The following is a 26,009-nucleotide window of genomic DNA, read 5'->3' as shown; positions in this document are numbered from 1 at the left end:
CAAGCAGTTTTAAACTGAGTTGAATACTGCACCAGTGAAAAATATTAGACCTATTTTTTTGCATGAAATTTAACGAAGGAAGCAAATAATATAAGCCATTACATAAAGAAAATTCCTGCTTTCAACCGAACAGGCCAATGTTAATATTGAATTATCTATGTTAATCCTGATCACGTAAGTCTTAGGGGTGTGGTCCGCAACCAGGGGAAATCACAGGTGCCTGAGTTTGCAGGTAAGCTGGGGCTCCTGAGGAGGATCTCTTTACAGCGTCCTTCTGAACTCTCAGAAAACATTCCCAACTAGAAACTTGGAGAGATATTTGAATTGAGCTTTTCCCAGCAGTGGTGCTTTTTCAGTAACATAGTAGAGTACCTACTGGAACATAATGAAAAAGATCAACAACAAAATCCACAATTTCAGGGAAAAAAAACACCCTACCTGACAACGTTCTCTTTGTTTCCGAGTTACCGCTTCACAGACGGAGCCCTATAGAGTGTGTGTAAGCATACATACTTTTAGCCTCAGAACAAAGAATAAAAATCTAAAAAGGTAAAAATGAAAATGTGTGCTGTTCTGCCGCAGTGTAGCTGGAGTTATAAAGGCCCTGTGAACAATATTGAGTTTGCGGGAGCACAATCACATCACGAAAGATTTACCTTCACTCTGCAAACTGAATCTAGGGCAATAACAGTCTATTACAAGCAGAGCAATACAACATCAAAGGAATGCTTAAAAGAACCAGACAGAACCTTTAAATCAACACAATCGAGTTATCTTCCCCCAAAGGAAGCACCCGGGAGAGCTCGTAGCAGGATTTTTCAAGAGGTATTACTAATTTACCATAAGTTATATTTAATACACTTTTTAAACACGGTTTGTAATCTCTCTCCACTTTTTAGAACACAGAGCAATAAATTAAAAGAGAAACAGTCCCCAAAGAGCAAGAGATTGGGGGAAAAAAAATGACAATAGTTTTATTCTTTCGGGGCTAACATTTCAAATAATTCTTCCACAACTGAAAAGGCTGTATTGGTTCTTTCCTTTTCCGACTTCCATAAGATTCTTTAAATGTGAACCTAGAGGAAGAATAGTAAATTTTTACTATTTATATTTATAAAATTAATCAATATTCAAATTCTGTTCAAAATGGCAAGATTTGTCATAACATTTTAGAAAAATGGTAAGAAATACTCTTTAGCGTCCCTAAGAGAGAAGTAAACAATTTTATTTTGCTTTCCTATGACTCAAATGAACGTCTGAGCGGTTGAGTTCCTCACCCAGATCATGTCAGAAATGGTAGGAGAATTTATTGTGGAGTAGTACTGTTCATTGCTGGCAGTTCTTAGACATTTTCTTATCATTTTACTATTTCTCCATACGTCCCCATTTTTAATGTATGTAATAGTGTGTTTAGTTTAATAAAGTATTGCTATACGATATTACTTATCTTCCTATAAAAAGATGTTACTTTTCTACATGTATAGCACAGGTTTTGTTGTTATAAATTTTAGTCTAAATCTACACATTGGTGTTTCCCATGAAGATAAACGGAACTATTGAGAATTACCAAAATCTTTCATCCTCTGTTCATGTCCAATATTTGCATACATAGAGTCATGAATTTCTATATGACGCTAACAGAACTACTCCTCCAATTCTTTCAAAAGTCATGCCCTATTTTTCCTTTTGTTTAGCATTTTTGTTTTGCTTAAGTAATCCTGATTTATACCAGAGCTATGTGTGCAAAAGTCTTTAAATTCTAGATAATTTGTATCTGTAATGGCTTTTTAGTACATGAACTTTTTTCAGTGCTGAAAACACACCCACAACAGGTGCATGAAACTGCCTGTAACACATGGCATATGGGGAAAGTACTAGAGTTTGTCCCTTTTGATATAGAGAGGTTTTATTGGTGTCACACTGTAAGGTTTTATAATAAATGAGATTGGATACGGATTTATCCTTATGTGTCTGGTGTTAGAAAATATTTATTTCATGTTTATAATGCTTTTAATTTTATATCCAGCTTCCTAATTTTTTTTACTATTGATCTTTATGTCAAGACTATTTCATCTGAAATTGCCCATTACCAGATAATCTTTTTCAGATATGTTCCTTTTTGAAGTGTGTTCTCTCTTTTTTTAAGTCCATCGAACTTCTTCATACTAATACAGTGAATTTAAAGGCAAAATTCTGATTCATATATGTTATACTCTTGCCTGGGCTGTGGAAAACTAATTTCCTCAGTTATTATATACTCTTGGTGAGTTTTTCTGGAGTTCCACTGTTTGAAACAATTGCTGTGAATGTGATAGAATGTGATAGAATTTTCATATTTTACATTGATGTGACTAGAAAATGTGTTCCCAAGATGTGTTGGCAAATTTGTCAAGTGTTGTTGCTAGTGTCGTTAGTCAATTCTGACTCCTAGAGACCATGTGGACAGCAAAGCGGAACTCTGCCCAGTCTTTTTCCACCATCCTCTCACCTCCTGGTGCTCTATCAGACAATGCTCCGCCACTATTCACAGGGTTTTCATGGCCAATTTTTTTGGAAGTGGGTGGCCAGGTCCTTCTTCCTAGTCTGTCTTAGTCTGGAAGCCCCACTGAAACCTGTCCACCATGGGTGACCCTGCTGGTATTTGAAATCCTGGTGACATAACTTTCAGCATCACAGCAGCATGCAGCTGCCACAGGATGACAACCAATAGACGGGTGATGTCGTTCCCTGAGCAGGCGCAAACCTGCCTGAGCAGTGAAAGCACAGAATCTTAACCAGTGGACCACCACAGCTGGCTTATCAAGGTTAGCTGTTTTTTCAACTTGAAATCAACAATCCAAAGTAACATATGCACCCCTATGTTCATTGCAGCACTATTCACAATAGACAAGACATGGAAACAATCCAAGTGCCCATCGACTGATGATTAGATAAAGAAGATGTGGTATATATATACAATAGAATACTACTCAGCCATTAAAAAAAAGACAAAATCATCCCATTTTCAACAACATGGATGGATCTAGAGGGTATTATGCTAAGCGAAATAAGCCAGACTGAGAAAGACAAACCCCAGATGATTTCACTCATATGTGGAATATGAACAAGCACATGGACAAAGGAAATAGTTCAGTGGTTACCAGGGGAAGGGGGTGGGGGGTGGACATGGAGGTGAAGGGGAGCACTTGTGTGGTGACAAACAAGAAATATGTACAACTGAAATTTCACAACAATGTAAACTATTATGAACTCAATAGCATTTTTTTAAAAAGGTTGGCTGGTTTGTAATTATCAGACCCAGTGCATTCAAATTGCAGCTGGGAATTTTCATTTCTTCCCCTATCTGTTCAACCTGTATTAATTCTACTACTAAGATCAAGTGTCCAACAAAAGTTTTCCTATCATATGCAGTTCTGATGTCATAAGAACAACCACAGTGATGTTCATTCACTACCTCATGTCAGCACAGTGGTTAAAAGAATAAATTCTCTGGGGTCAAACATGACTTTGAAATCCTGCTCAACTAGTTAAAAGTTGTGTGACTGTGCCTCAGTTTCTCTTTTATAAAACAGAGATAACAATAACATTTATAAATTACTGTAAGGATTAAATCAGACGCTGCTTGTAAAATGCCTAACACCATGGCATACAGTATGTACTCAAGAAATGTTAGCTATTCTTATTGGAAAAATATGTTCAGAAATACTCTGATGCCTTCCAATTAATGTCATGAGTATTATAAAATTTTACCAAACCATGGATCCCACTGGCTGTGATAAAACAAAATAGAAATGTTGACTCTTGTGCAGAGATTATGGAACCAACACCTGTTGCCTAACAGTAGTGGGACTCATACCAAATATCAATGAATGAGTAACCACCCTAAACAGCTATCGCAGTCATAAGGCAGTTGGTTCTACAGTCTAGATCTGTTTAAGAATTGAACCAAGTCACCTGCTGACTGTAACAGTCATTCAGGGAGTGATATAAAATTTAATGTTAGTGATTATCTGTACAATATGACATCATGTGTATACTGCCTTCCAACTCTTGCTTGAAGGACATCTTAGCAATGATACTTCAGAGTGTTTCAGTATTAGGGGTTAAGCACCATTAATTTTTACTAAATCTTGGCCTGTAAAAAAGACATTTCAATAGTGTCTAGCTCATCAGTGCTTTTAATTCAAGTAGAGGAAAGAATATGGCTATTGTCAGAAAGAGATAATTCACAGCAAAGATGGCTCACCAGAAATTTTAAAAAATAAAATAAATTGAGCATACTCTTTCAACGGTGAAGCTTGAAACAAAAATTTACAATAAACATCTTATTAAAGTTTTATTAATCTTCTCTCAGCATTTGGCATTAACTGACCAATTTTATGCTTGAGTTTTATTTGGGAGTATTGCTGCTTCTGGACTAGTATGCCCTTTTTTGTCCTTAACCACCTCCCACACAGCGGCAGAAGTAGACCACACCCTCACTATTTCCAGTGCCACAACTGCCATACCTCTCCTAGAGGACACTCTTCCTGCTAAAACAATTCTATGAGTGGTTAACGCTATCTTGGTAGGTACATTCATAGTTCATCTAGTATATATTTCTTTCATTTGTAATTACACAAATACAGTTGTGTATTTATTTGGACTTACAGTGAGTCTACCATTTTCCTTCAAATTCTCTGTAGACAAAATTCACATTTCCCCCCCTTTCTTTTTCCTATTTCCTGGGTACTTGGTACAGTTTTCTTCAAAAGCATTTAAATATGGCATATCATATGTATTCAAGAACGAAATGGAGAACAGGTTTTTCTCTGATCTATTAAAAGATCAGGATGTCTTTAATGGCCTGAGTGGTTCAATTTCCTATGTTATGTCATTATTATTTTTATTTAATAGGAATCAAAACCTTTCAAGAATTTATACTACTCTGGCATATTTTCAGATATTGCACAGCAAATATGAATAAGTAGATCAACAAATTAACGTACGAGGACAGAAAGGAGAATTCCACGGTCCTTCTACAAATCACAGCCAATTAATGCAAACTAAGCATTTCTAGTCATTAAGACTAATAGTCTTTGTGACCTTCTCAAATACAAAACAAAGTACAAGTATTGTGACACTTTATATCTCAATAGTACTTGATAAGCAGGGTAAGCTTGCCATTTATTCCCAATCTAGAGACTATGTTGATCATAAAATAAGTCCAAGGACCTAAAACTTCAAGGAAATGTGTCCAGTGGCTTCAAAGAACCAATTATGAGTCTACTATTCTTGGATTTGAGAGATGTCTGGGATCCTGGATGTGTTAGAGGATTACTTCAGACTGGGAATTAATCCCATCTAAACCCTCAATATTCCTCAAGATTAGACTAATCTCTTGATGTAATTTTGTAAGGGATGTGAAGATTTTTCAAAACAGGGCCTAGCTAACTAATGAATCCCAGACCATTCTTACTGCTCCCGCAGCCTAAGTTGCCAGCCACACAGCGGCATATAATGGGATATGGCAGACTATTCTACTTACCCCCATGTTCTCTCTACTCTCTTTCCTATCACCTTTCCTGGTAAAATTCCAGGCATCCTTCAAGATCTAACTAAAATTTCATCTCTTTTCTCAATTCTTTCAGGAGTCCTTTCCAAACTCTGCCATTCACATGCCCGTCACCTTTCTCATTTGTTCAACCATTTGTTTATTCCGCAGATATTTTCCGAGCAGCTGTTATGCACCAGGCACTCTTCTTTGTACTTGGTCTGAGCCAAACAAATAAAAACTCTTGCCTTTGCAACGCCTAACTTCTAATGGAAGAATAACTAATTATTCCTTCTATGTTCTCATATTATTTTATTATTGCATTTGTCACATTTATTGTAGGTAGTTGTTTATGTCTCTCTTGCTGGATAACCGGGACGAGATAACATTCATCTTTTCAATTTTTATCACCAGTATCCAGCACATTGCCTTGCACCATAATGTAAGGGAAGAAGCAGAACATACTGGAGAGTTTGTTCTTTTTTTTTCCTGAGGAAGATTAGCCCTGAGCTAACTGCTGCCAATCCTCCTCCTTTTGCTGAGGAAGACTGACCCATCGTGCCCATCTTCCTCTACTTTGTATGTGGGACGCCTACCACAGCACGACTTTTGCCAAGCGGTGCCATGTCCACACCCGGGATCGGAACCGGTGAACCCCAGGCTGCTGAAGTGGAATGTGCACACTTAACCGCTGTGCCACCAAGCCAGCCCGTGGAGGCTCCCTATTAAATTTGAATTTGTTCAATATTTATGTTTGGGTTATCTATTGCTGCTTAGGAAACTAATCTAAAACTTAGTCACTTAAAGCTATGCTTTTATTTTGCTCACAGTTTTGTAGGCCAGAAGTTTGGAAAAGGCTCAGCAGGGTAGTTCATCTCTGATCCACTTGGGTCTAGCTACAGCTATTGTAGCTGGGGCTGGAGGATAGTCTTCGGGAAGACTGCTTTATTCACATTTTTGGTACTTTGCAGCAAATGGCTCGTCCTCTCCCTCTCTCCCTCTCTCTCAATCTCTCTCTCCCTCTCCATGTAAGTTCTCATCCTTCAGGGCCTCTCCATGAGAATGGTTTTCCCAGCATGGTAGTCCCACGGCAGTCACACTCCTTACATGGTAGATAGTTTTAAGAGGCAGAAAGCATCAACTGCCCGGCCAGTTAAGGACTATACCAGGAACTGGCACTGCATCACTTCTACCACATTCTAAAGGTCAAAGCAGTCATGAAGACTGTCTAGATTTAAGGAGATAGAGCACTAGACACCACCTCTTGATGGTGGAGTACAGAAGGGAGGGGAACAGGTGATATTTTTGTGGCCATCTTTGGAAAATACACTCTGCCATAATTTATGATAGCTGTCCAATATGTCTAATCAGCCATAGGTGTTTTGGAGAAGCAGATCATCATCAAAGTGAAATTTAAATTGTTATTGAACAAAAAAACCCTACTCCTATCTCAAAGATTTTATTTTAAAATGCTAAATGAGTGGTGGTTAAAAACATTGAGCGAGCAAGAATTCTAAAAACATCTAATATCAATATTTTTTAAAAACACACATCAAAGTTATTAAAGGGGATTTACTAAGTTTTTAAAATCCAAAATCTTTGACATCTAAATTGTGTTTCTTCTAAAACTTACACAATTTTGGGTTATTTCTCTGACATGTAGTCTTCATTAACACTTAATACAACTGTACAGTTTTTACTTAAGATTATCTTTGGTCCTTGGGCTAATTTGAGAAGGTTTCCCAAATCAATCCCAATAGTAATAAGAAGCCCGAACACGTCATCTCATTTTCTAGACTCCTTTCATAGTACAGGATATTATATACCCTGATTTTTTCCCAGTAACTTACAGTGCATGGGGGAACTCAACTATTTTTTAGAGGAATACTGTCCACATGGTAGAAGGCTAAATAATTGTGTTTTCTGGGAAACTATGGGTATGTACTTTCAATTGTGGTTTTGTGAATGTATTCATATTTACAGTGTTTTAGTTCAGACCATCAAGTTTGCATTATGATTGTACAGCAAATTGTTCATTGTTCTTTGTACTTTAGCCATGTGATACTGTTTATAAAATAACATTTCCTATTAAAATCAATGTCTATTTGGTTTTAGTAATCCAAGGTGGCATTTATACTTTTGTTGTAATCTGAATTATGTAATATAAGTTTATTTAAACGATCAACAGTATTAATACAAGGCCAGGTGTAGCCATTATGCAGATATAGGAACTCTGGTTTATTACCTGAGGTTGAAAGTCTTTTTGTTTGTAATTCTCCTTAATAAAACATCCAAATTGAAAATAAACCAAATTCCCTTAGAAGCTACTGAAATATCTCTCCAGAAGAGAATCTCTATTATTGAAGCAGACTTCTTGGAAAGTCATATTAAGGACTTTGGCCAGAAAAAAGGCAGTGTGTATTTGAAAGTCAAATTGGACCTAAGGAGTTGGGGAAACAACCCTGAAAGGATCTTGTCCACGCTCTGCATTTGCAGCTGTAGAGGACGGGCTGCAGGAGCCCTGCCCTGCTGATGTGCCCTCCTGCGACCCCTACAAGGCACAGGCCTGAGAGGAGAGGGTTGCCCTTCTAAACGTGGTCATGATTTCCGTGCTAGACATTAATTAATATTGCCATAAACCAAATCAGTGATTTCATCAGACTACTTGAAAACCAAGCCTCCCGGTGGTGGCTATACCATAGCAATTAAGTAAATCTAGGGTGCTAGAGCTGAATTCTTCCTCTTGTATCACTTTACAAAGTGTTAAAATAATCACAAAGCATCCTAAATTAGTTGTACATTTATTTCTGCTTCAACATTTTTAAATCTAAGCTTTAATTCTTTTTGAACATTCAGAGTAATCTAGTTGCAATGATTTAATGATATCACAGTTCAATTTGGTGAAATCTCAGGATATCTTCCATCTCATGAGTCTATTAAAAATAGCCCTATTGGGGGGCCGGCCCTGTGGACCAGAGGTTAAGTTCGCACACTCCACTTCAGGGGCCCAGGGTTTCGCCAGTTCTGATCCTGGTGCAGACATGGCACCATTCATCAGGCCATGCTGAGGCTGCGTCCCACTTAGCACAGCCAGAAGGACCTACAGCTAGAATACAACTATGTACTGGGGTGGGGGGTCGCCACTGGGGAGAAGAAGAAGGGGGAAAAAAGGAAAGAAAGAAAAAGAAGTTTGGCAACAGATGTTAGCTCAGGTGCCAATCTTTAAAAAAAAAAAATAGCCCTCTTGGTAGACCTAGTGCCCAGATCTTGTTCTCTAATACCATTTCCCACTAAAAGGAATCAGGGCTCCTTGGAGAACTGAGTGAGTCTAGGACTGGGACAGGAAATTTACAGGAGGAGCCTAGAACATCTTGTTAGGCCAGAAGTAAGGAAGTGCTCAAAATAAATAAAGAAATAATGGAGTATGTTACAAAGACTCAGGAGACAGCTTGAAGGTATTCCACTGGTCAAATCAAGGGCAACTTGAGCACAAAATAATTAAGTACACTAATGAATTAAAAACAATTTTAAAAAAATTGGAATTCATGAGTTCATATCAATAATAAGACATCAATAGGGGATAAGAGAGTACTCTAGATTACATGAAAATGCTAAATGCCAGGGGCCAGCGCAGAGGCACAGTAGTTAAGTTTGCACACTCCGCTTTGGTGGCCCGGGGTTCACCAGCCCGGATCCCGGGTGCAGACATAGCAATGCTTATCAAGCCCTGCTGTGGTAGGCATCCCACATATAGAATGGAGGGAGCTGGGCACAGATGTTAGCTTAGCGATAATCTTCCTCAAGCAAAAAGAAGATTGACAATAGATGTTAGCTCAGGGCCAATCTTCCTCAAAAAAACCCTAACATTACCAGCGAGGAGTATATAGACATCTAGTGTCTGCTGATGAGATACCCTGAGAAGGCCATAACATCATTTATGTAGTGTCCTGAGCAAAAATGCATAATGAGAATCTAAGCACAAAGTAATATTGGATAAATGCCAAATGAGGAACAAATATGCTTAAAAGAAAAAAGATGGGAGATTCTGGTCTTCCAAAGTGTCGATGGCATAAACGACAAAGAAAGGTTTTGGAGATGTTCTGGATTTAAAAAGACTACAAAGACATGACAACTAGATACAACACCGCACCCTAGGGTAGACCCTCAACTGGAGAGGTAAACAGTTTGGATCAGTTCCTAAAACTGAAATTATAAGGATGGCAGATTTAATAAAGATATTCTATCAATCTTAAATTCACTTAACTGTGGTTCTGTAAAAGAATATCCCTATTCTTAGGAAATGTCCAGAGAAGTTTTAAAGGGTAAAGGACAGTGTGATATGTAACTTACCCTAAAATGGCTCAAAATATCTGTGTATGCGTGTGCAGAAAGAGAGCGTGAGAGGGAATTCGAGCCACTGATAAGTCAAATAAGGTAAAGTGATGATAAGCGGATCTGGGTAATGAGTATCAGCATGTTATTTGAACTAATTCTTGCAACTTTTCTGAAATTTTGGAAGTATTTCCAAATAAAGTGTTAGAAATGAAAAACAGCTCTGCTGAAGCAGCATATACAAGAAGGAAAACATTGCTGTTTCCCACTGGCAAACTTACTCCAGCATGTAATGGAGTCTGCCTGAAGCCATTATGCAGAAAACTAGGAATTATTGTGTGCCACATCTCAGGTGGCTTTGATTCCGATAAATGTAGTGGGCAGTCTTGGTAGTTAACTAAACTGCCTTCAAATCAAAGGCAGTATAGTACAGGTCATGGGATTGGGTTGACTGTGAAAAGCCTCGTTCTGAAGTCCCCAGGGGATACCTGACACACCTGGGCACCAACTTTGTAGGCTTGGGTACAGAAGATAAGCAAAAAGTCACACAGTGGTTCCTTTGCATTTGGCCCAGGAGCCAAGTTTGAAAGGACAAACAGGCTGTACTGCATAGAAGATGAAATGCTTAAATGTCAGGGAAGCATTGTTAGAGCTGTCTGCGTGCACAGCAACTACCACGTGTTCCAAGAAGAAGAGAGCACATTTCATGAAGGGAAATGAGAACAAAAGACCGTATCCTGTTTTACCATTCCCAGAAGACTCAGAAAAAAACTTTTGACAATTCAAATGTTGTTGACTTTACTGACCTATGTATTGTGTCAGACTCAAAACCAAAGGAAAATATACCACATGTTTACATATTTCTCGTCTTGGGGCACAATCAGCATTCATCTTCATGTTCAAAGGCAGCGTCTCCTTTCTAATAGATTTCAGGACGTGATTAAGAGCTACAAATCTTGACTGATTCTTTCGTCTTATATGATCTCCACTACAGGCTTTTAGGAAAGGCTGGTGAAAGATTTGTTTCCTCTAAAAAGATATCATGTCCAATAAAGCTTTTATTTTTCTTTTTGCTCCCTGACGAGATAATTTTTCTTTGTTTTTCTATTTCAACTTTTAAAAGTATATTTCCTATACAAATGGAATTATTTAGCTGAAATTATTTAAAGTAAATTGATCATTTATTATACAATAATGAACAATTGATTCTTTATACTTTTCTCAACATATTGGGGCTCTTCGGATGAGAATGAGAAGCTGTTCACACTCGGGTGGAATTAACAGGGAGGAGTGTTAAACAAGCGAGAGCCAAGGCTGTCATGAAGGAAAGGGATGCGGACCCCTGACTCCTGGAGGAGGGGAGCTCTCTGGCTTGCTTGCACTGGGCGCTCAGCACCGCCACACAATCTCAGGTACTCCTCTACTTAACAAAGCTCTTTGTTCCAAAGGGCAGGCTTCTTTAGGTGTCATCTTCTGTTCTTTTTTCTCTCTGTTTTCTTAAAATGAGTGAGAAGATGGCAGTTTGGTTAATTCAATGAAGCAGACATGGAAGGGAGACGGAAGAAAAGTCAGGGTCTTAAACTGCAATCCTCTCCCTAGTAAAAATAGGTGGGGGTGGGGGTCCCCTAGGGCAGGTCACTTCATTTCTTTAGGGTTGTTTTTTCTTATTTAAAACTTGTGAAACATAAAGAATTAAATTGTTGAAAGAGATTTAAATTTAAATTGTTGAAAGAGACATTTTACATGAGTTTTATTGAAATAATAAGCAAATCCCGAGTACAGCTCTCTAGTCACACCTCCCACCTGCGTTCTTCAGTTTCCCTGAGCAAGTTACCTGGTCTCATTAAGTCCCAGTTTCTTTAGTTTGTAAAATAGCGATAATACGAATACCTGCCTCACAGGTTTCTGAGAAGACTCATGGAGAGAATGAACGGGGCCTGGTAAATAGTAAGTGTTCAGTGATATTAGTTATTGGTGTTTTCATTAAAAGTATATGAAGATCTTTCTGTTGACCGTCCATCAGTCATGGTGATGGATCTGCTCGCTCCACGTGAACTGTCCTTTCAAAACCCCTTGTCCCATTATTGTGTCCTCATTTTTCCCAGGTGCTATGATAGTCTCTAATACCTTTGGGGATTATGTTTACATGCCTGGTTCTTCCTTCTGGGAAAACAAGCTCCTTCGGTGCAGAGGTGATGTCTATTTCAGCCCTGGACTTTAGAACAGAGCCCAGCCTGCACTTGCCCCAGAACTTGTTAGGCACCAGCCAGTGCGAGGCCCTGCTGTGAGCGTCTAACCCGTGTTATCCCATTCTCACGTGGATGTTCTCTCATTCTACCTCTGAGAGGTAGAGAGTATTGCAGCATGATCTTAATTTTGCAGATGAGGAAAATGAGGCACTGAGAAGTTGAAACTTGATGACGGTCACACAGTAAGAGGGGGAGCTGGTGATTTGATGCCAGACTGTCTTTCTAAAGAGCCTGCACCCTTACCCATCTTGCATATTGCCTCTTAGGGAATATGCAATATATATAAACACTCAGACATGCTCCCAGTCTTCTTAGGCAATGATATGATCAAGGTTATATGTTATAACCAACAAACCAAGTGAAACTAGCTGGGGCATATGTTTGTATCTTGTTCTAAGCAGAATAAGACAAAAGGGCACTCCTCCCACTGGATTAAGTAGAGTAATTCTTAATCCTAAATGAGCAAATTGAGTCTCAAAAGTGGAGCCACCTACCTAAGATCACTCCCTTGACTCAAGGTAGCCATCCCCTAGTCCAGGTTCTCAAACTTTAACATGCATCAGAATTACATAGAAGGCCGGTTAAAACATGATATGGAGATCCCATCCCCAGAGTTTCTTATCAGTGTATCTGGGATATTTGCATTTCTAGTAAGTTCCTTAGAATGCTCAGTGGAGACCACAGTGTTCTAGTCCAAAGCTCAGCTTACACTCCTATACTCTGTGCCTTCACCCTTCCTTGGCTCCATTACCTGAAGTCACACAACATTTGTGAGTTGTTTTTTTTTTTTTAAAGATTTTATTTTTTCCTTTTTCTCCCCAAAGTCCCCCCGGTACATAGTTGTGTATTCTTCGTTGTGGGTTCTTCTAGCTGTGGCATGTGGGACGCTGCCTCAGCGTGGTCTGATGAGCAGTGCCACGTCTGCGCCCAGGATTCGAACTAACGAAACACTGGGCCGCCTGCAGCGGAGCGCGCGAACTTAACCACTCAGCCACGGGGCCAGCCCCTGTGAGTTGTTTTTTATGAACAATCATGCAGCCTGGCAGCACAGAACCTGATCATGATTTCCATTTATAAATTTGAGAAACAGCATTTCAGCATAATCTCCAGCTATGCAACAAAGACATTTTCCATGTGTCCACCAACATTTACAAAGTGACTCAAATCTCCCTGACATCAAGGAGAATAAAGTCTGATAGGAAAATACGGGTTTGTCTGTTTGAGTTCCTGGATTTTTGTATGAGAAAACAGATTAAATTGCTCCGTGAACATTATATGCATTGTATGTCACATGGGTGAGCATTATTCTGAGTAAAAAGCAACATGACACTAGTGGCAGAATAATATTTTCAGGCAATAAATGATCTTTGGGCCCCCTCCCTTTTCTTTTCCCTATCCAAGCAAATGGTCTGCTCTCAATTCTCTTCAATTCCGGGAGAGAGTGGGTCGTGATGAAAAGATGGTTACTAATCAACCTTACTGCATTGATTTCCTAAGGCCTAATCCCTTGAAACAAAGCAAGGCAAAAATCATGATGGAATTAGGGAGCCCTTTCTCCCAAGATGTAAAGAAGATGCCAGCATGGGAAGATTAAGGATCGAAAGAAGGCTATGAGAGCAGAAGTCTGTGGGTGGTGGAGAGCAAGACCCTGTGCTCTGTTTCTGAGCAGATCCCTGTGGAGCCAGAGAAGAAATGCCGCACAGAGCATTTAGGAAGATAGGCCACAGAGAGTGTCAGAGATTTCTGCACGCCTCTGTAGTTTAAAAGTACCAGAAAGATTGCCACACAGCAAAACATAATGGAAAGTGATGGGGAATGTCACCCTACAAGATGGTGGCCATAAGATGAGAAATAAGGGACACATAAGTGGTTAGCAACCTGTACCGGGGAATGAGAAGGTGCCATCAACTCCACAGATGACTTCTGGGTCTGAGGCACCCCAGTCCAACACGTTGGACTGTGTGACTTCATCCAACTTAAACAAATCCCCCACAAGATGACAGAGGGCCACAGGTTGACGAAGATTCATTGCCCACAGCCCTAGAAATTTGTTTGCACAATTGAATTTGTGAACTGAGAGTTACGCTCAATAACAACCTAGACAGGAAAGCCCTAAGCCTTCATATTTAGTAAGGAGCCACAAATAGTATTCATCATTTCAGGGAAGAAATAGGTTTTAGGAATTCCAGGAAATATTGCTAGAAGTCAACATGCTACTAAGAGCCAAAAATAATTTCGATTCTTACAGGAATTCCTACTCTATGGATTGCATTATCTGCATCAGATATAGTTTTTCCTTCCGCAAGTCAAAGTCTCTTCCATTCACATCAACATTTAAGTCAGAAAACGACAGACACATACCTAAAATTCTGAGTGGTGAAAATATCATCTTTCTGAACTTGTTATTGTGCTTCTCTTCTCCATTTTCTTATCTTCCTTCCCAGGACAATACCATGGCATCATTAGCTCTGCAATTAGAGAATAATATATCCCCAAATTGGGTATAAAATCATATCAAGTTTTTAACATTTTTATTATTAAGAGCAGTGACCCAAATTCTTTAAGACAAATAGTTAACTCTTGTACAAAATAATATAGCCCATTTAATTCTCCCATTTTTAAAGGCAGTGAATTTTATTCCTCACAAAATGCCATTAGCATGTAGCTTTTCCTTCTGGAGGGGAAATAGTTTTCCTCCTATTTTTCAGCTCCTTACTATCTCCTTCTGGCTGATCGGAGGACTGAAAATACAGCTACTGCTGGGGCTCTCTGACCTCTAGGTAGACATCTTGGGAACACTGATGGAACTGATAACAGGCCATTTTATAGGGCCTCAAAAGCTACTCAAGAAATGAACAAGGTCCATTAGACTTTCTGTCATGCATATGATGGGAAAAAATATACCACCATAAGATCCACTCAATTGTCCTGCTGTGACAGCAGTAGCCATTGTGTGTGAGAGGTCTGGGGAAGGTGGCTCCACCTTGGTGTTTCTGCTCTGCTGGCTAGTGGGAGTTTCAGGTACGGCATCCTAACAGAGGGGGCTTTGTGATAGGCTATCAGTGACAAACAAGAACGACAATGTGCAGCCCAGTGGTTTGACAAGAAGGAGAAGCTCAACAAAAGGAGAACGACCTGCTTCAGGTTCCCGTTTCAGTCTAACGTTTACTTCCTCACACAAAGCTTGGCTTGGTGTGTTGGTGTCCAAATCACATTCGAACCTTGTACGGAGTGAAGAGAGTCAAGTTGAGATATTTTAAGTGGGTTTCTTTTCTTTGTACCCTGCTTTGAACTGCTTTTAAGCCTACAGATGTTTGGCAGAGCTGTCCAAAATAAGCAGCTGAAAAAGAGAAACATGGAAAAGTATGTTCCCAGACTAAGGTTTTATGTTTACATACATGGTGTACCTAGGTACGTTAAATATGTCCTATAGCCCACTCTTCGCTGTGTATATAAATGAGTCTAATAGATAAGCTTTCTTTTTTGTCTTATAAACAGGACTACTTTTTCATCAAGAGCTATATAAACCCTCAATTCAGTAAATATTTATTGAGCATCCACTGCTCAACGTTACACTGCATCCTGGTGGGATAGACAGTTGCAAAGATAATCAACACACGGTATGGTAAATTGCCCTCTCTGTAAGCAAACTGAGACACACAGCTGGGTAATTATAAGGTGTGATATATTGTTATAAATGCCACACTTCCTATCAAGGCCCAGCCAAGCTTTTCCCATATTTCTTAACTCCCCAATTCTACCTTCTCACCTTCTCACTTCTGACACGTGACAGCATCTATTACTCAAGAAAAGTCACTTTGTCTGTGATTATATAAAAGATTCTTTTGAAAAAAGATAAAAATGTGTCAGAGAAGCAATGTACGTGCCTGTTCAAACAGAACCTAACAGAACCTAGTGGAGACGAGGGCTAGTCCACAGCTTTAAAGGGTAGAACTCGGACTCGGTGCTATACCAGCATGTGATCAGTCTTCGTCTTCTCCCTAATTTCTCCCACCATTTATTCAGACTTTTATTTTGTTTTTATACTCTCTTGAAAGGGAAAATATAAACTAGCGTGTTTTAGCTGTACTCCTTATGCCAGTCACAGTGCTAGCGTTTTAGATAATGTCTCGTTTAATCCTCATCACAGCCCTGAGGTCAGTAGCATGATCTTCACACAGATGGGGGCACTGAGGCTCAGCGAGATGCACAACTAGACAGAATTAAACCCATGTCTGCCTGAATATAACATTCCCGCAGCAGCACACTGACACTCTGTCAATCTAACTCCAATTGTACACAGGACAGGAGAGGAGTCGGGAAGGACGGCGCCAAGTATTTCACACCCTTACTGTTAACACATGTTCAAGCATTCCTTTTTAAAAAGCTGTCCTTAAAAAGTAGTCAGTCTAGGGGCTGGCCCCGTGGCTGAGCGGTTAAGTTCGCGTGCTCCGCTGCAGGCAGCCCAGTGTTTCGTTGGTTCGAATCCTGGGCGCGGACATGGCACTGCTCATCAAACCACGCTGAGGCAGCGTCCCACATGCCACAACTAGAAGGACCCACAACGAAGAATATACAACTATGTACTGGGGGGCTTTGGGGAGAAAAAGGAAAAAATAAAATCTTTAAAAAAAAAAAAAAAGTAGTCAGTCTACCAACCTACATCAATCGCTGCTTTCACTGCCAAATTTCATTTTTTATTAATTTGTAGGCTTTTTAAAGTCTGCAGTTTTAGATTTACGGGATAATTGAGCATACAATACATAGCATTCCATATAGCAACTCCCCACTCCCCCTGCTCCCCCCACCCCAGTTTCCTCTATTGTTAACATCTTGCATTAGTGTGCGTGATTTGTTAAAATTGATGAACCAATATTGATACGTTATTGTTAACCATAGTCCATAGTTTACATTAGTGTTCACTCTTGGTGTTGTACAGCTCTGTGGGTTTTAACAAAGGAATAATGACATGAGTCCATCATTATGATACCATACAAAACAGCTTCACCACTAAAAGTCCCCTGTGTTTCACCTACTCATCCCTTCCTCCCCCAAGGCCCTGGCAACCACTGATCTTTTCACTGCCTCTATCGTTTTGTCTATTTCAGAATGTCATATACAGTCATGCATCACTTAAGATGGGGATCCGTTGTGAGATATGCATCATTAGGTGATTTTGCCATTGTGTGAACATCATAGAGTGCACTGAAGGGGAACAAAATTTGCCACCCTAACATCTTCTTTTGTCTTTAGCTGAGAATGGTATATATGGTGAGGGCTTTGGCCATTTTGGCAAGTTACTTGGTTTTCCTGGGTTTCTCCTATGTATACATGTTATTAACTTTTGTTTGTTTTTCTCATATTAATCTGTCTCATGTCAGTTTTTTTTTGAGGAAGATTAGCCCTGAGCTAACATCTGCTGCCAATCCTTCTCTTTTTGCTGAGGAAGACTGGCCCTGAGTTAACATCATGCCCATCTTCCTCTACTTTATATGTGGGACGTCTACCACCGCATGGCTTGCCAAGCAGCACCGTGTCCGCACCCGGGATCCAACCAGCAAACCCCGGGTCGCCGAAGCGGAACGTGCAAACTTAACTGCTGTACCACCGGGCTAGCCCCTCTCATGTCAATTTAATTCTTAGAGCAGCCAGAAGACCCTAGAAGGGTAGAGGAAAATTTTTTCCCCTCATATCATACTTACACAAGCCTAGACGGTACAGCCTACTATACACCTAGGCCATATGGTACTAATCTTATGGGACCACAATCATATATGTAAGGCTGATGAGTGGTGCAGGTCTGCACCTGGGATCAAAACCCATGAACCCAGGCCACCTAAGCTGAGTGCACCAAACTTAACCTCCACGCCATGGAGCCAGCCCTCACATACTGTAATTTTGACAAAACCTTTTTTTCCGATACTAATTCAAGGCATGCTGTAATACCCCTTGCTATAACCTGACGTAGCCCGGCACTTACTCAAAATAAGGATGTGTTAAGTTAAATACTTAAGTAATTACCCTAGAGAAAAAGTGAAGATTGGCACCCAATTCCTTCTTTTAGTACAGCACATCTTATGACATTCAGGGCTCAAAATTTTTTAATTCTCTCTTTTGTGGTTAGGTCTTGAGGGCACACTACTGTGTGCAACACGCTTCAAATATCATCACTCCAAGACATGGCTAACACCCCGAGCTCTGATCTCAATAATGAAAATAATGGGCAGACGATTCTGTTGTGTGGCCATAGTGACTGTTTCAGTTTTTGGACAGAATTTCCCACGGAGCATTTTGTGAAAAGCAATGGCTTTCTTAATCCCCTGCCTTCTCAGTTCTTAGATCTTTTATCCGATATTTTTTTCTATCCAGTCCCATTCATCCACGTCCAATGCCATAACTCTGGACCTTGACATCCCTAATAAATATACCACAACAAAAAAAAATCTCAATGTCAAGCTCCCAGCTTTTTGGCATGCATCCTTTCTCTGCTCCTGCCCTTCCTCCTCTCCAGTGCCAGCAATTATCTAACTGAGTGGAGAGAAGTGAAGAGTTTTTCATTCCCATCATCTCATGTTCTCATTCTTACCTCTCCCAGTCGAGAATCCATGGATGATCATTATAATCAACTTACCTTTAACTCTTTTGTCCCTCTCTCCTTCCTGTTTAATCACACCCGACACTGGTTCAACTCAGCTTTCCACCTTCTCTGCCTCTCTGCCCCAGAAGCTGAACGTTTCCGGAGAAAATCAACAACCACGTAGATTGATCTTTCTCTAAATTTATGACCATTAATCTTAGGAGAGCACACCAGTGCCTGAGAATGCTACTGTATTTCTCATTCTTTGAGACCTTTCAGATCTTCTTTCTCTTCAAATCTCCTAAACTCTCTCCCCTCCACAGCTCATGAACTCACCTCATTCTTCCCTGAGAAAAGAAAAGCAATCAGGTGGGAGCTCCCTCAACTTCCCACTACCAACTTGATTAGCTTATCTGCATCTGCACTCACAGTCTTTGCCTTCCTCTTTTTATAATGAAACAAAGAAGTTTCCCAGTGCCTAAAACTGCCAACTTTCCCCCTCAATTTCTGGATTTGATTCCCTCTTCCCATGGTCAAGAAATTCAAGCCTGCAATTATCCTGTGACTCTCCATATATCATTAGACTTTCTCTGTCTACCAGACCATTCCAATAAACATAAACATACAAACTAGCTATTTAAAAAAAACAAAAAAACAAAAAAAAAACCTCCTTTGACCTCACATTACCTTCCAGTTATTACCTCATTTTTCTGACCCTTTCAAAGCAAAACTTGTCAAGAGATGCCTGGATTTACTGACTTCCTTTTATCATCTCACCTTTTTGGCCTCAACCCACCCTAGTCAAGTTTATCTCCTCTCTAACCACTGAAATTGTACTTGTCAAGATCAGAATTATGTCCATGATGTGAAACTAACGGTCATTTCTCTGTCCTCATCTGAGTTGACATTGCAGCAATTTCCTTCCTTCTTGAAACACTTTATTCTCTTGAATTCTGTGTTACAACATTGTCCATGTTTTCCTTCCATTGAAATGGACTCTCTTCTCAGCCTCTTTTGCTGGCTCAGTCCTGGGCCTCCTTCACCTCTTTATCTAGACTCTATGCTGAGGTCTCATCCAGTCCCATGACTTTATTATCTGTGTGCTGTTGACTCCCCAGTTTGAATCTGTAGCTCTGAACTCTTCCCTTGAGCTCCTAAACCAGCTTCTCTCTGTCTTCCTCAGCTAATAAACGGCATCACCTGCCAACCAATTGTTCAAGCAAAATTCCTAGAAGACATTCTTGAGTCCACCCTATTCCTTATACCTCCTACTTCACCTCCACACATACTTCCTAATCAAGCATCAAATCTGGCCATCTCTACCTCAAAAATACCCCCTTTATCTGTCCACTTCTTTTCACTCTGTTGTTACCACCCTTGTCCACGTCACTGTCATCTTTTGTTGATGGTACTGTGTAGCCTCTAAACAGTCTTCTTGTTTTCTTAGTAGAGCCCCCAAAATCCATTCTCCATACAGCAATCCAAATGAACTTTCTATAGTGTAAATAAGATAATGTTAAGTCCCTTGAAACTCACCAGTGGCTTCCCTTTGCACTTAAAAATCAATTGCAAACATCTTTTTCTTGCCTAAAAGGCCATTTATGATCTTTCCCAGTCTCTCTCTCCAACCTCAGTACATCCCACTCCTCCTCCTCCGCACTATGATCTAACCACACAGGTTGGTCTGCTTTATATTCTTCAAGTTCACCAAACTCCTTCCCAATTCAAAGTCTTTGAAATTGCTTTTCTTTCTGCCTAGCACGCTCTTCTGGTTTCAGCTCTATATTAAGAAAATGTCATTAAGAAATGTCATTGCTAAACACCTTATCTAACATGAATCTATTATTAAATGACTATGTTTTATTTTTCTCATAGCATTTATTATCTAAAATTATATTATAGCTTTAACTTATTGTCTGTCCTCATCTCTCCAGAGTATGAGCTTTATGACAACATGGATCTTGAATGCTGTCTCATTCACTCTCAAATTCAACTTATTTAAAGCCAATATCCTACCAAATAAAAGGCGATCAGAATTATTTGTTGAATGAATAAGTGAATATTCAGTCTCAGTTGTTATTACTAAATAAGATACAATATTAAACGTCAAGATTATTAGATCATGTTGTTCTTTCTGTCTTGGGATTAATGCTTAAATCCAGTGTCTGGGTTGTGACATAAGACTTTTACTTCAGGATTCCCAAGAGGGTTCAGTGCAGGAGAAACACATGTCACTGTAAATATTTTTGCATTGAAATTAATGTACACTCCGTCGTTTTACTCCGTTGTTTTACACATATTAAAAAATATATAATTGTGTAGTGCAAGTAACCTACAAAATAATAAAAGTTGATCAATAAGACTTAGTACTTGATAATCTTTCTATTATCTCTGTCCCAACTACTATAAATTCTCCAGAGCCACGGCAGTTGGCAGATAGACTCTAAGACTACACAATGCTGGAGTTTCCACAGGAAATAAGCCCAAGACTCATAATGCTTCTGCTAGCACAGCACTGAAACCAAAGCTTATTGTTTTGAAGACACCACTTTACCTTAGAGTTCTAGTCTATGACAAGTTGACTTCAAAAACATTTTAATCTTACTGTTTTAAGAACTTACTGTCAGTAAGCAAGTATTTGCTCCACACTCCACTCCCAGCATGGCCACTTCAGTATCCTCTGCATTCAACAGTCAGAAGTAGAGTGAAAAATTAGTATAACATGGTCATAATCCAAATACCAGAAATGGAAAAACTGAGGGAAATCCAAAGGGAAATGCTCACAATTTTTCTTGGATTAGTTATGAAATAGCTACAACCTATCTTTTATTCACTTAAAAATACAATACTCTAGAAAACATAATAAACACAAAATTAAACTAATAATGACTTCATTTGTATGTGATAAAAACTAGATCTATAAACCTTACTTTAAAAATTCAACTTGGTAGAAAATTATTGAATAGAGATAGAAAGTTTGTTACTAAAATTGACACCAATTATGATGGTTCACAACATTGTGAATGTACTAAAAGTCACTAAACTGTACCCTTAAAATTGTTAAAATGGCAAACTTTACTACAATATTTTTAAAGTACTGTACTAAGTAAAACATAGTAAATAGTATAAAATCATACCAAATTTTAAAAATCATAGGGGAATATCTAGATTACCTAGTCCTTTGCTCCAAGTTCATTCTTAACAAAAGTCTCTTTTAAAAATTGATATCAGAACTTAAAGAGAAGAAATGAAATGTCCTCGTAAAATTTACATGAGAAAGATTCACACTGACGAAATTATTTCAATATAATAAAATTGAAAATGCACAACAGAGGACACAATTTAGCTTCTTCATAAAACAATTAATCTGGCTTGCTTGAGTTTGCTTCAGAAAATACTTACATTGCAAATTTATGTCTCTGTTTTGGATAAAATACAGTCACAGGTTCTTAGGGTCAGAATGATAGGGTCAAAACAATGAGGCCAAATAGTCCCATACCCAAATGTAACTTATCCCTCAAGCAAGAAGCAGGAAACACCTCATCTGCTTTTGCTCTTAGATTTCCCTCCCCCTAGCAATACATTCTCAATATAGCAAAAGACAAGATATTTCTAAAACATCAACCAGGTTGTTTTATATCCACGTTTGCTTTGCAAGGGCTTCTCTTAAATGCAGAACAAAAGTCAATGGTATTTGAATTGGGTGGATTGGGGAGTGAGTGTTCTTTGTTTTCCTTTCCCATTTCTGCTGCTCCTTAACCCCACATCCATCCTCCTCATCATCATCACTCTAAAGAATTCTTAGAGATAAAACAATCAAAACAAATAAAAGGGAAGGATCTTGTTCCATTTAAGATGGAGTAAGCTCACTCCACAATGTCCCATCTACTGAAAGCAACTAAAAACCCTGAACAGGTGCATGGAGCAGCTAAAGAAACCAGAAGTAAAAGGACCACTGAACTAGATTTGAGTTTGCCATTTCTTTTTTGCTCTGATGTCTCCTATGCTGGATACGCAGCCAGAAACCCAGAACTGCATACTGGGTGCAAACAGAAAGAGTTTCAAGAATAGCTCTCAATTTTTGGTCCAAGGAGATGGAAAGGGCACCTTTACTGGTGAAGAGGCAGGGGAAATACCGTGGTATTTTTTTCCCCCATTTTCTTCCTTGGCCATGGGAGCAGACATGGGTGTGAAAAGTGTGCAGCAGAGCATGGAACTGAAACTCAGTGTTCTAACAAGATGACCAAGAAAGGGGAACTCCAGGAACAAAATGTGTTGCGGAGTTTGAGAAGGGAAAGGAGCTCAAGAAAGTAACCCAGTAGAATTATGTATAAACTCCTAGACTTGATCTTGAGGTGCATGTATATGGATCTGACCCTAGACAGAATATCAAAGGCCTTGAGAAATGAAAAACAGGGTAGACAATTGCCCACATTCCAGACTCTTACTGAACATAGAAGGGAAAACATTTCCCAACTGAGTTAATGAGCCCAGAACTGCCCTGATATGAGAACTGAACAAAGATATTACAAGAAAAGACTATGGAACAATTTCCCTTGTGAAGAAATAGAGAACAAAAAAGTAATAAAGAAAATCAATGGAACCAAAATTTGACTCTTTGAGAGCTCAACAAAATTGGCAAACCTTCATCTAGACTGATGTAAAAAAGGAGAGAAGACTCAAATTAAAATCAGGAATGAAAGTGGGGACACTACTATTGACCTTACAGAAGAAAAAAGGATTGAAATTAAATCGATGAATGACTGTCTGCCAATAAATTATATAACCTGGATGAATGGACAAATTCCTAAAAACACCCAAACTGCCAACAACATCAAGAAAAAATAGAAAATATAAATAGACCCATAGCAACTATAGAGATTGAATCAGTAATTGAAAAATTTCCAAAAAAACAAAGCTCAGGAACATATGGCTTTACTGGTGAACACTAACATTGAATTTAAAGAAGAATTAACACCAATCCTTCTCAAATTCATCCAAAACATAGTAGAGGAGGAAACACTCTCTAACTCATTATATGAGGCCCCTATTACTCTGACCCCCAAACCAGACAAAGAAATCACAGGAAAACTACAGACCAATATCCCTTACACATATAGATCCAAAAATCCTCAACAAAAGACTAACAAACTGAATCCAGGGGCACATTAAAAGGATTACACACCAGGATAAGTGGGATTTAGCCCAGGAATGCAAAGTTGGTTCAACATACCAACTCAATCATTGTAATACATTGCATTAATAGAATGAAGTAATAAAAAAGACATGATCATCTTAGTAGATGTAGTAAGAGCATTTGGCAAAATTCCTTTCATGATAAAAAAAGACTCAACAAACAGGAATTGAAGGGAACTTCCTCAACCTTATGAAGCTCATCTACAAAAAATCACACAGCTAACACTATACCTATGGTAAAAGACTGGATGCTTTCCTCCTAAGATCAGGAAAAAGAAAAGGATATTCACTCTCACCACTTCCAGTCAACATTGTACTAAAGGTGTTAGCCAACACGATTAGGCAATAAAAACAATTTAAAGGCGTCTATCTCTATTCAAAAGTGACATGATCTTATATATAGAAAGTCTTTTTTAAAACTTACAAAATAACTATTAGAGCTTATAAATGAAGTCAGCAAAGTTGCAGGATTCAAAATCAAGATACAAAAATCACTGGTATTTCTATACACTAGGCGTGAACAATCCAAAAATGAAATTAAGAAAACAATTCCGTTTACATGTCATCAAAAAGAATATACTTAGGAATAAATGTAATCAAGAGAATGCAAGGAGAGTGCAAGTCTTGCACACTGAAACCAATAAGATATTATTGGAAGTAATTTTAAAAGACATGAATATGTGGAAGAGATCCATGTTCATAGATTGGAAGACAATATTTTTGAGATGGCAATACTCCTTGAATGATCTACAGATTCGAGCAATCTCTATTAAAATCCAAGTGGCTTCTTTGTTTTCAGAAATGGAAAAGCTGATCTTCAAATTCATATGGAAGTGTAAAGAGCCCCGAATAGTCAAAATAACATTGAAAAAGAAATGCAAACTTGCAGGACTTACACTTTCCGATTTCAAAACTTACTATAAAGCCACAGTAATCAAAATAGTGTGGTGCTCACATAACGAAAGACATATAAACCAAAGGAATAGAATTGAGAGTCCAGAATACACCCAAACATCTATGGCCAATTGATTTTTTTTTAAGATTTTTTTTTTCCTTTTTCTCCCCAAAGCCCCCCGGCACATAGTTGTATATTCTTTGTTGTGGGTCCTTCTAGTTGTGGCATGTGGGATGCTGCCTCAGCGTGGTCTGATGAGCAGTGCCATGTCCGTGCCCAGGATTCAAACCAACAAAACACCGGGCCGCCTGCAGCGGAGCGCACGAACTTCACCACTCGGCCACAGGGCCAGCCCCAATGGGCAATTGATTTTTGACAAGAATGCCAAGATCATTCAATCAGAAAAGAATAGTCTCTTCAACAATGGTCCCGGGACAACTGGCTAACCATGTGGAAAAGAATGAAATTGGTCTTGTACCTCACTCCATAACAAAAAATTAGCTCACATGACCTAAATATAGGAGGTCAATGACCTAAATATAGGACAAAAGCTATAAACTTATGTAAGAAAACATAGGGGTAAATCTTCACGACTTCAGATTTAGCAATGGATTCTTAGATTTGACGCCAAAAGCATGAGCAACAAAAGAAAAAATAGATAAATTGGACTCTATCAAAATAAAAAAACTGTTGTGCATTAAAGAACATGAGAAGACAAACTACAGAAAATATTTGTAAATCACATATTTGATGAGGATTTAATATCCAGAATATGTAAATATGTTAGAAATCACCAACAGAAAGGCAACCCAATTAAAAAATAGGCAAAGGACTTGAATACAGATTTCTTCAAAGAAGATATACAAACGGCAACAAGCGCAGGAGAAATGCTCAACATCATTAGTCATCAGGGAAATGTAAATTAAAGCCACAATGAGATACAACTTCACACCCATTAGGATGACTAGAATCAAAAAAGCAGAAAATAACAAGTGTTAGTAAGGATTTGAAGAAATTCAAATCCTTGTACTTTGTCCCGTGTGGAAAACAGTTTGGCAGTTCTTCAAAACTCAAATATAGAGTTGCCATATGACCCATCAATTTTATTCCTAGATATTTACTCAAGAAAAATAAAAACGTGTGTTCCCACAAAAAGTTGTACACAAATGTTCACAGCAGTATTATTCACAATGGCAAAAAAATGGAAATAATCCAAATGTTCACCAA

At 38.8% G+C, this 26,009-nt stretch overlaps 1 long non-coding RNA gene across 3 annotated transcripts; it reads right to left on the bottom strand.

Annotated features, from left to right (window-relative positions):
• Positions 1-637: 637 nt before the first annotated feature.
• LOC123284379 (uncharacterized) lies at positions 638-19,113 on the bottom strand. Of its 3 annotated transcripts, XR_011502470.1 has the most exons (4): positions 18,746-19,093; positions 15,250-15,454; positions 14,476-14,582; positions 638-1,076 (listed from the first exon to the last, which is right to left on the bottom strand). It is a non-coding gene; the product is annotated as an uncharacterized lncRNA (long non-coding RNA). The 3 variants fall into 3 exon arrangements; XR_011502469.1 differs by lacking the exon at positions 15,250-15,454 and having other exon boundaries at positions 943-1,076; positions 19,028-19,113; XR_006525245.2 differs by lacking the exon at positions 15,250-15,454 and having other exon boundaries at positions 943-1,076; positions 18,746-19,085.
• Between the last annotated feature and the right edge of the window lie 6,896 nt (positions 19,114-26,009).

This window comes from Equus asinus, chromosome 3, assembly GCF_041296235.1.
Source record: "Equus asinus isolate D_3611 breed Donkey chromosome 3, EquAss-T2T_v2, whole genome shotgun sequence".
Classification (NCBI taxonomy): domain Eukaryota; kingdom Metazoa; phylum Chordata; class Mammalia; order Perissodactyla; family Equidae; genus Equus; species Equus asinus.
This window is presented reverse-complemented; position numbering and strand designations above follow the sequence as displayed.